This window comes from Xiphophorus couchianus, chromosome 22 (assembly GCF_001444195.1).
Source record: "Xiphophorus couchianus chromosome 22, X_couchianus-1.0, whole genome shotgun sequence".
NCBI lineage: Eukaryota > Metazoa > Chordata > Actinopteri > Cyprinodontiformes > Poeciliidae > Xiphophorus > Xiphophorus couchianus.
In genome coordinates, this window is record NC_040249.1 from 6,929,798 (window position 1) to 6,940,554 (window position 10,757).

At 38.3% G+C, this 10,757-nt stretch overlaps 1 protein-coding gene across 2 annotated transcripts in view; it reads right to left on the reverse strand.

Annotated features, from left to right (window-relative positions):
* Positions 1-9,721, reverse strand: part of ccser2a (coiled-coil serine-rich protein 2a) — a 61,010-nt gene extending 51,289 nt beyond the window's left edge. Inside the window, exon 1 of one of the 2 annotated variants that reach the window (XM_028007235.1) lies at positions 9,211-9,720. The gene's annotated coding sequence lies outside the window, so the exon portion shown is untranslated. Of the gene's footprint in view, positions 1-9,210 lie in introns of both variants that reach the window. The other variant, XM_028007236.1, reaches the window with a different exon arrangement.
* Positions 9,722-10,757: the final 1,036 nt, after the last annotated feature.

Consider the following 10,757-nt stretch of genomic DNA (forward strand, 5'->3'; position numbering starts at 1 on the left):
CACCATCCTAATCTGTTTCATGCACACACTCATGGGGTATAAACACAAAAACACACACTTACACAAACCAAATCAGGTCAACATGGATAGACTGGGTTACTAAAGCCTCTTTGCCCCTGAGGAGAGGTTAGTGACTAGGTCTGTGTTTAATGGGAAGATTGGGGGCTTTCACAACTATCAGTGGCCCCAGAACCTTTCAAGTTTCATTCAGATCCAGAGCAGCAGAGCACTGTTGCACACATTGCTGTGGTAAACACTCATTTATCAGGGTCATCGCTACTTCCACCCATAAATATAATAATAATACTGAAATAAATATTATAGTGCTGGTGCTTTTATTTAGTGCTTATACTTTCATACTTTAACCTTTTTCAAATATTCATACAGCAGCTTCATTCTGAGTCACAATGTAGTTTTACTCAAGTGATAATCACTGACCTAGAATAGAAAAGCAGTCGTCTAGCCTATATGCATTTCTGGATATTATTTTGTGCAATAACCACTTCCAATTACTGCTATTTTCTGCAGGTGTTCATTCTACATTTTTGCTCAAGTCTCTGCATCAAAGCAAACAAATTGATATAGATAAGAGGCAACTCTTATCTATATCAATGTTTTAGAAAAGATGGGAGTGATTGTTGTGCTCCTGTAATAAAATTAAAGCAACTTCAAAAGTTTGTGTAAATATTTCAACACTATGAAACTGTGGTATTTTTATTTGAAGTTAAAATACCATAATATTTTAATACTAAAAAACAATACTCTTCAAATTTCCAAATGCAGAGTATTAACAATAATGTTTTTAAAAGTGAATTTTAGCAAAGCTAGTTGACTTCTATCAGTATCCAAAGGTACTGAACAAAAACAACTCCAAACTGTTTCAGACTACTCCAAAGTTATAACTTCACCCTTATTCCCTTATTTTTAAGTGCTTTGAGAAGATATGCCCTATTCCAAAAGTGATACAAAAATGTCATCAGTGTCCATGGGCAACCAAATAAACAAGATCATAACTGACTGAAATATAAAGGAGTAAACAGAACAGGCCATCTGTCTAACCCTCATAGACTCAGCACAGCTCTCTGCCCTTCTGCCCCTCCCCCTGAATAAAAACGTCCTAGAGATTTACTAAAACCAATTATTTTGCCTGCATAACACCCATGTGTACAACATCAAGTCATAAAATACAAGGATACAAGGAAAAAGCACTGCCACAACAGCAAAGACTATCTCTGTAATACATTTCAAAAGTAAAGCACATTACAACTAAGATCTGGGTCAGTTTATTTTGCACCTCATTTGTGTAAATGGTGGTTCACATAGATGAGCTGGAACTGATGCAGGGATGGTAGGACAAAACCTTATGAGATACAGTTCCCTTTCATATCAGAAAAAGTAATAAAAAAACAACAAAATGCAATTCCATGCTGAAAACCATAAAAATGGAAAACAACATCCTTAAAGAATTTGCCAGTGATGTGGGAAAGATCAACAGCAACACAAAACTTGCATTTCTTATATTCTTTGAACAGAGCTTCTCTTTCAAGGTAAACTAGAAAGACATGCACCATCAACTCAGTGAAAAGAGAAAAAGAAGAAGGTATGGACAAAAAGATATTTTAAAGTAGAGTGCTGTCCAGACAAGACTCTGGACAGTCGTTTCCCTCAGAGAGGTCTCCTGCAAAACCTGAAGCTCAGCATCTCAGCAGCAAGCACAGTTTGTGAAATGAACCGTAAGGTGAGATGACATCTCTTCTTACTCGCAGGTATACCAGGAAAGCAGCTTTATTTTTGTCTGACAGTAAGAATTTTGGCCTCATTTCATTTTTCTACTCAGCAGACAGCTGGCAGCTAAGATATGTGGCAAAAGAGCAAAAAAGCCAGAAACTCAGACCTGCAACAGCATAGTGGCGTACTTCCCTTTAGGGAGCGCTTTCACAATTGATCTGCACATTCTCACAAACCGTGGACGCTCAGGATGGATGCAGATGGGCTGCAAAAGCCTGAGGGCCATGATTTATTGGGTCATTGGAGCTACGCATGAATGAAGGTGCTTCACAAGACACAGCAAATCCCTATTCTTGCCGTTTCTCCCTCCAGATAGTCAACTCATCTCTACGTGTGACTGATAGCTCCCGGTGACGTTTCAGATGAGCGGTATGCACACAAACATCTTTCTTGTATTTTTTATTATTATTCAAACTGTAAAAAATGCATACTAATGACGTTTCTGGAGTGTGTCCTCCACATCTTACTTGTCAGATGTGTGCAGATGTTGCCATTTTATCTTCATTAAAAGAACAAGCAGCACGCTGCAGAACAATCAAATGCTATGGTTAAAATCATTAAGCTGGTTGTTGTGTTAATCTCAGTGTTGATAAAACCGTGTGTATGTTTATTTTAGTGTCCGTTAATCGAAGTCCAAATCAAGATTTCTATATTGTCAGGGTAAAAACTGATAGTAGAACAGGATTATAAGTATTTGGCAGCAAAAACCAATTAACATCTTACTTTTAAAACACATTGTTTATTGACCATAAATGCAGTGACTCAATCACTTGAACTTTTGTGTAAGCAGTCGGTCACAAATTAGAAGAACATTGCAATCAATATAAGGCCCGTATAAGCACGCCTAAAAATTACTCCATGAGGTCAAACTTAGAAAAGCTGAAGAATTTTAACTAAACTTGAAGGAATGTGAAAAAGTATTTCCTCCTCACAGATCTTCAGTTTTTGCTTTTGATCAGAAACTTTAAAGTTTCAGATCAACAAACACATTTTACTGCCAGGCAAATATAATCTGAGGAAATACAAAGAGGAGTTTGACAATTATCTATTAAGGGAAAAAGGCTATTCAAAACCACCTAGCCTATTAAAAAAAGAATTATCCCTTTTCCTGTTAAGTCATTAAGCTATAATTAACCACAATTTTTTTAGCAATTTCAATGGCCAGACACAGGCCTGATTACTGCCAGACCTACAGAATCAAGGAATCGCTTATAGAACCTGTTGAACAACGTAAAGTCAATTAAAACACCGTGAAAAGCAACACAGCATGCTGTCAGCTAAAAACAAAAAAATGAGAACAAGTGAAGAACAAAGCCTCTGACATCCATCAGTGTGGAAAAAGTTACTAAGCCACTTCCAAGCCTCTGTGACTCCAGCAACCTACGGGGAGTCACTGAGCAATGGCAGTCAAACATAGTGGGGGTGCTGCAATTATCAGGGGATGTTTCACTGCTTCACAACTTGAACATCATTTTGTATTTGTCACTCAGATTTGAGTTGACTGCAAAACATTTGGTGACAAACAAGATAAAACAATAGATATCTGCAAAGGGGCAAATACTTTTCCATCATCAGGGGCGGATTTTTTTTTTTTAATATAAAATGTCATAATTTGGCTGGTTATAAACAAGAGTATATCCAACTATAAAATCGAAGTAATCTAAAATACATTTGAGTTTAGGCTGTTGCTTAGGAGCAATAGAGTACCCACAAGTGAAAAAGAAAACAGAAAAGCACAATCAAACATTTAATTGTTTTGCTCCAGCAAATATAAGTTAGTGGAAGCATTAAATAAATGTCCTCCACTTTCCTGAAAAGGCCAGTATTTAGAGTATAAGATGTTTCCTGTCAAGAAAAGATCCAATTTCAATTTTAGTTAAATGGACAGTGAAATTGAAATAAGATTTTTATTTTTATGGCTCAAAGTTTTAATTTGATCTACAGTTAAAACAAAGTTACCGAAAGCAGCAAAAAGCAACACCACATTTTAAACCTATACAGATTACTGTTTAAGAAAAGAAATCTGAACAATTCCATAATCTCATTGAAAGCCTGAACAGTGGGATTTTTCCCCCCATTTTGGCAGCTTTGAAATGGTCATTTCCTGTGTAAAGCAGTTTGCAGCTTACAGTCACACTCACAGAATTACTTCCTAAAACACTAATAAATAAGGCCTGAAAATGAATAACCCAAAACATTTAAATAGGTGAGTGATTTCATCCCCTAGGGAGCTACGATAATAGAAAATAGTGTGATGGGTGAGTAAAATACAAAGATAAGTGGAGAACAACAAAGGTTAAAACCCTTTTGCATTAAGAACGTGTATGACTATCAATTTAGTTTCTCCCAAAAGTTATGTCCCGAGTGTGTTAGCAAGCCACAGTAGAGGGACCTTAAAGATAAAAACAGGGAAATCAAGTGCTTTTTTTATTCCAAAGCCTCTAATCTGACACTGGGGACAATTTATAGTAAATATAACACAACATAAATGACTTCATATCAAAACCAAACCGAACTGAAATTCAACCTCATGCTGTCAGGAAGCCAAATGAGGCAGTAAGGCAGAAACTAGGCCAGTCTGGGCAGGGCAGTGGTGAGACATGGCTCTCTCCTGGAGGAGGTTATCAGGGTGCCATTAGAGCAGGCTAATAGAATGAGAGGGAAGATGCTAGACAAATGTGCACCAAGTAAAGTAGAGTTGAATGGAGCCGCCCTGATGCAAACCCAACGAGAGAGCATAAATGCTTCTGTAATGTTGTATTCAGAGGGTGGTAGATCAAATGACGGAGAGCCCACAGTGGACACAATGAACAGAGAGGAGGAGAGAAAGTGCTAAGGTGTGGCAACCTGCTCCGTCAGGGATACATTACAGGGTTTCATTATCATGGAGCTGTGCAAAGAGTAAAACAACCCCTTGTGGAAAAAAAACAACACCATTTAACTTTTCTAAATACCCAAAACATATCCCAGAAATTGTGGTTTGACGATATTACCTTGAGTCAGTGGACTTCTGATGACCTGTCCAATTATTTTGTGACAAAATTAAACAGGAAGCTAATCACTCTGCATCTAAACTAGAAACTAATGTTGCACCGAGCTGAAAAAGTAGAGCACAGGAAAAAGGAAGAGACTTCAGATACTGAGCTGTCTGCTGCCAGCCTCAATCCCCACATGTGTACAAACGTAACGTCAGCCGTGAAGCTCGTGACGGAGGGGTGAGCGAGTGGGCGGAGAGCGCTGAGCTTTCATGAGCGTATTAATATTTGATGAGGGTGTCTTTTAGAAGCCCTAGCATGCAACAAGACGGAAATGTCTCGGAGTAAATGTTTGTCAAAATAATTCAGAACACGAAACTGATTATTTGCAGACTGAAATTTAAGAAAGCCGAGAAGAAGTGCGTTACCCCAAACAAATGGCAACATTCACAACATTTTTTGTGATATCATGAGACCACTAAAAGGGGGTAATAAAGGAGTCGGATCCTGCCGAGCACTCAACTGAGCATTAAAAAAAAGACTATTTATCGTGCTTTTCACAGAGATTCAGCGTAAATTTAATTTCCCCCCTCATCATTTCATGGTTGACAGCTTAGTGGTTTTGCTCAGTCAACTATTTTCTGCCAAGGCAGTGAAGTCGTTTGAGTGGTGCCAGCTTTTCAAGGTCTTCAGTAGTGTCTGCGATGTCGGTTACCTTCATAAATCACAGCAAGGAGTCTGAAGCAACACTTTCTATATCCGTCACAAAATAAAGGTAAAAAAAAGGATTTAAAGTGACATATTCGACTTGAGTTTCTTTAAACACCAGTCTCAATCCCTCAGTTTTATTTAACTAAATGACTCAGTCGAGATCAGCTGTTTTGAATGTGCATAACTACAGTCGTACTGCAAAGTTGTATTGTTTTTGTGTACGTGGTATGACTTTTGCCTTAAAATGTCGAGCTCCAGCTTTACCTGGTCATAGGCATGAGTCACACTGCAGTTCAGAAGTTTTCATAATCGGCCCTGACTCATCCCTTAAAAGTCCTCCCCTGAGCTCTTCCCAAGGTGTGATGATGAGAACTGAAAGTCTTGGCAGACCTTCTGCAAATCTAATTAGCAGCTCAGATGTCAAGTCTCCCCCAACGCCATCATCATGAGACTCCCAATGTCACCATTAGTTCAGCTCCTCGCGTTTAGGTGTGGAAGAGACGGACACTTTACCGTGCAGCCTTTGCCAAGTGTGACCCGTTATTAAATGATAAACAGGGCCATTCAGCGGTAAAACATCAAGATCTTCATGGCATGCAGAAAATGAGCAGGACTCAGATATGAAAAAATGGAAAATGTGTGATTTAAACTATCAAAGGGATTCTTCTCTGTAATTTAACAGAGCTCTATGTTAAGCTCTTTTATTGAGCTTAACATAGAGCTTTTTGGCTGAAGCCTGAAACTGAGAGCAGCTTTATGTTCAATCAACTCCTTTCAGAAATTGTGTATGTTTCTCAGGAACAGTTTCATGTACTTAGTATGTTTACTTTTCTTTGTCCTAACCATTTAAATCAATGTTCTCATAAGTACAGAGAGTGATTTATCAAGTCCATTCTGAATTTAGACATGATGGTACTTTCTTATCTTTATCTTATCTCATCATTTATTTAGTTATTTTATCATCAAAATACTATGTCAGGGGCCTGCTGTGGTGGCGTAGGGGATAGCGCGACCCATATTTGGAGGCCTTGAGTCCTCGACGCGGCAGAGATTATTCAAGTGGAATGGTTGGTATCAAAAAGTGTAGCATTTTTGATGTACCTTCTATTTGTTGTTTAAAGTACAATTAAAACGGAACCTTAAAATCCATTAGGCACCACTGTTGAAGTTGAAGTTGTAGTTCATTTTACATGCAAACACATTATTTGAATATTAAAATGACACAAGTGCTCGTGGCTGAAAACATTTGGGAGGAGCTTCGTTTTTGCCCTTGACAACAGGAATATTATCAAATGTTGCTGCACTTTGTGTGCTTTAAAATCACAGCCAAGCGATACCTTCAAAACTATGGCAGCACAGTCCTAAACTGTTCAAATATATTATAATCAACACGTGCATTCTACAAATACTAGTAGGAATAAAGAGATAATTCTCGGCGCTAAGATAGTATGTAAAATAAGAGCGGTAGTTTATGGTAGGAACTAGAGTCACTCAATAACATATCAGATCACAACACTGATATTTCCGTCTGATGCTTCACATTAAAGCAAATCCCCTATTTTGACTTTGAATGACTCAGTAGAGTTCAGATAAACAAGCACAACAGTCTTTCAGCAATCTTTCACTCATAATAGAACCCACAGTCTTTTGTTCTAGTTCAGTTTGTGACCCAGTGGATGTAAAGACCATATCACATGACGTAAAGCTTCCAAGGATTATACAATAAGACTTAAAGATATAAACCTCTAAGGGTTCCCCTCCAACTTAAAGAAACAAAAGAGAGCTTATCATGTTTGATTCTAAGGGGAAAGCAAGATGAGGCAAGGTTGGACATAATAATAAAGCTCATAAGTATGTAACAGAATAACACACATTTACATTGACTTAACCTACAGAATATGTTTTATTCTAAAACCATGCATTACCTAAAGAAAACTTACTCTTCAGAGATGACTGTAAATATAAAATCTAAACCCTTGCTTCACTTTGTCAAGCAACAGTTTCAGTGTAAAATATTGGCCATCTGTTAAGTGGAATTTTTTTATTATTATGATTAGAAGGGAATTTCCTAATCTTTGCAGAACACACTTGTTTCAAATGTCTGTCAGTTTCAGACCTTGTGTCTGTGTTTCACTCTGAGTGTAGGGAGCTATTCCAAGGCTTTAAACATCTGTGGGCTTACCGAGTGAAAGACATCGCTGATAAGCGTGGCTAAGTATAGCTGTAATGATGGGCCACATGCAGTGGCTGAGGAGGGCAAGGAGGATAAAAGAAAGTCAAAGTCAAGTGGCTCAAGTTGACAAGTCGCAGCAGACGAAAGGTAACAAAATGACCGAACATGCATAGAGGGATGTCTTCTATGCTATCAAATGTCCCATTTGTCAAGTTCGTGCATATCAATTAAGATTAGAGAGCCATGAACTTGCATAAAGCAAGTAAAAATACATTTTTAACAACAGATGTTTGCATGTAGCCAACTGTCTGGGATGCTGCTTAACCTCTACCTTGCTTTGTGGTGAGTCTAAGCCTCTGTTGAACTTTTGGCACTGTCAAAACAAATGACTTCACACATCTCCCTGCTGTAAAAAGGCCCCTCTGAGCATGATGAAAGCACATTTAAACCTCCTATCAGCCTGAGGGGAGCCCCTCCTGGGCACCATGCTGTCTTGGAATGACTGCAATGCACAGAGTAATGAGATGTGTGTGATTTCCACACGTGGTCACATAGCAGACATGAAGACTGTGAGGGGGCAACGGTGCGTGAAACTCACAGTGAAGAAAAGTTACGTGCGCATTCTGAATTTGGGTGGTCTTTTTAAGACATTGTGGATGGTCAGCTGATGCTGATGCAATTAGCCTGTAAACACACGCTCAGCCTAAGGTGGTGCACCACGGCTTTTGCCGACAGGTGCCTGTGGGAAACACACATGGGCTTACATGTAGGAGCATGTGCAGCTGCCCTAATCCGGGAGAAACCACAGGTGTCCATCTCACTTAGTTACACTGTACTGAAAGCCAGTGGCGCTTTGCACTGTCTGGCCTGTACATGTTGCCGCTTTAAATGGAGCGCACATGCACGCTCAGACGCTATATGGCACAGGCTTGACTGACAACAACTTCAGCTGTGGTGTAAAAATATGATCATGTGGTATTAAAAACCATGGCTAAAATTTAACGTCTGTCTGCTGAAACTTTATGACTGCGTGAGTCATCATCACTCACCCTTGAGTCCTGTGACATATGTCCAGGCAGCATTTACAAAGCCCTTAAAAGTCAAAGGCTAACACAAGGTAGAGCATAATTTTAGATTTTTGTACAAATATTAATCTGACCAGGTGCATTCGCCCCATTTACTCTGATATCCCTAAAAAAAAAATGCCATTAAACTCCAATTAGTAGAGTCTACAGTAACTTTGTGTAATTTAGGTCAGAATACAAATACAGCTGCTCTGAATTGAAGTTTCCTTGAAATAGACTAAGCTTTTAACATTCCTCCCATTTGAGATTTGCAGAAATATAAATTATTTCTCATGCTTCTAAAGGCTTTGCCGACCTCATTCATGGAACAATGACTTAATGCTATGACTGTAGGGGGTGACGATGCAAGAAAACCCATCAGCCTCATTGGACAACCAGGAGGATGAACACAGTGATACACCCTGTATCGAGCTATCATAACCAAAGCATATTTCTTTGACTGGTACAGATCAGGTTTACAGTGTGTTTGGCGACTTACCTTAATTATTCCTCCAGCATGGCTCCCCATCTAACTGTGAGTAAGCAGCCCGGTTGTTTTCTTGTAATCAGCATGTGGTAAAGAAAAATCTGCAGCGGAAGTTAATCTCTGACTTCACTTAAAACGTGCTGGGATGCAGTGATGAAGTTACTCGCCTGCAGAAGTTCCAGCAATCACTATCAATCAAATCAACCCGACTAAATGGAAGTCGTAAAGAAAGTCTGGTTATAACGCTTACTCTTTTAAAGTACTTTGTGTTTTTTATCAAATATTTCCCTCAAATTGTTTTAAAAACACGACGCGATCCGCTCGTTGTCAGCTGACAGCTGCTAAATGGACTTACAGTGGTGGTAAGCAGACCGAAGGAGGAGAAGTTGGCCGTAAAAACAAGATTGTAAACTCAGACGAAATAGCACAGCGTTTTGTTGATAAGCTACCCACAAGACACAGTACAGCAGCACTGGGCTCCCCCAAGCAGCAGCGGCAGTTTCTCATTCCGACATCCGCCCTCCTCTTCTCTGTGCTGGGCGGAGCTTGGAGCTGTCAACCTGGGCGCGCTAATCTGGCAGCTGACCGCGGCTAATGGGACTGTGACGCCACCGTTTGTTTGTTTGTTTTTTATGTTGTTGTTGTTGTTGTTTGTTTTTCATGGGGAAAAAAAAGAAAGGCTACTAGGTCAAAATAAATACCACATTCCTAACGTGACGTGTCATGTTTTGGACATACATTTTATCTTGATTTGTTTTGTTTTATTAAAAAATGTTTAACATTGTTGCAATAAAGTCAACCTCACGATTGATTTTGTTCTAATTTATAGGTAAATGTACTTTTTAAAAAATTAAACAAGTATTTAATTGAACTTCTGTACTTATTCATAGATAATTTTTCCGTTTTTTATTTTTACTCCAAAGTAAACAGCATAGTAGTGATTTAATTTTGTCAGATTATCTTTTATTTTGTTTTGTAGCAAACAAAAAAAAACAATAAAAACTATGTCTTCGAATTAATATTTATTTCTGTATTTATTTTATCAAATTTATTTTACTTAGTTTCAGTTTGAAGTAACAGAACTGACTAACTTTATTAAAAAACAAAGGAAAATAAAAACATTTTAGGGATATAACACTGAACTTTTTAAAATGTATATATTTTTTGTTTGTTTGGGGGGTTTTTTGGGGGGGGGGATCATTTCATTATCGGAAATAATAAGATTTTTTTTGTCTCCAATTTATAATTCAGAGCTTTCTGTGCACAAACCAAGTTTACTCAGAGAGAATGTTTCCAAAATATTTTATAAAATATTCTAAGACCAATATGGTTCTAAAAGCCAGCAGCCAAAATAACTCACAGAACAGAATGAAAGTAAAACTACTGACAGAAATGTTGACTTTAGATTTATCCTGCTTATCGTTAAGCTGTTATTCATAACTAAAACCACTAGAGGGCAGTATTGTAGTTTTTTGCCAGTCATAGCTCAGATTCTCAGTATCCTGCTCACATTCCTTCCTTTTAGTGCCATGTTTCATGCTTCTGACAGTCTGGGATAT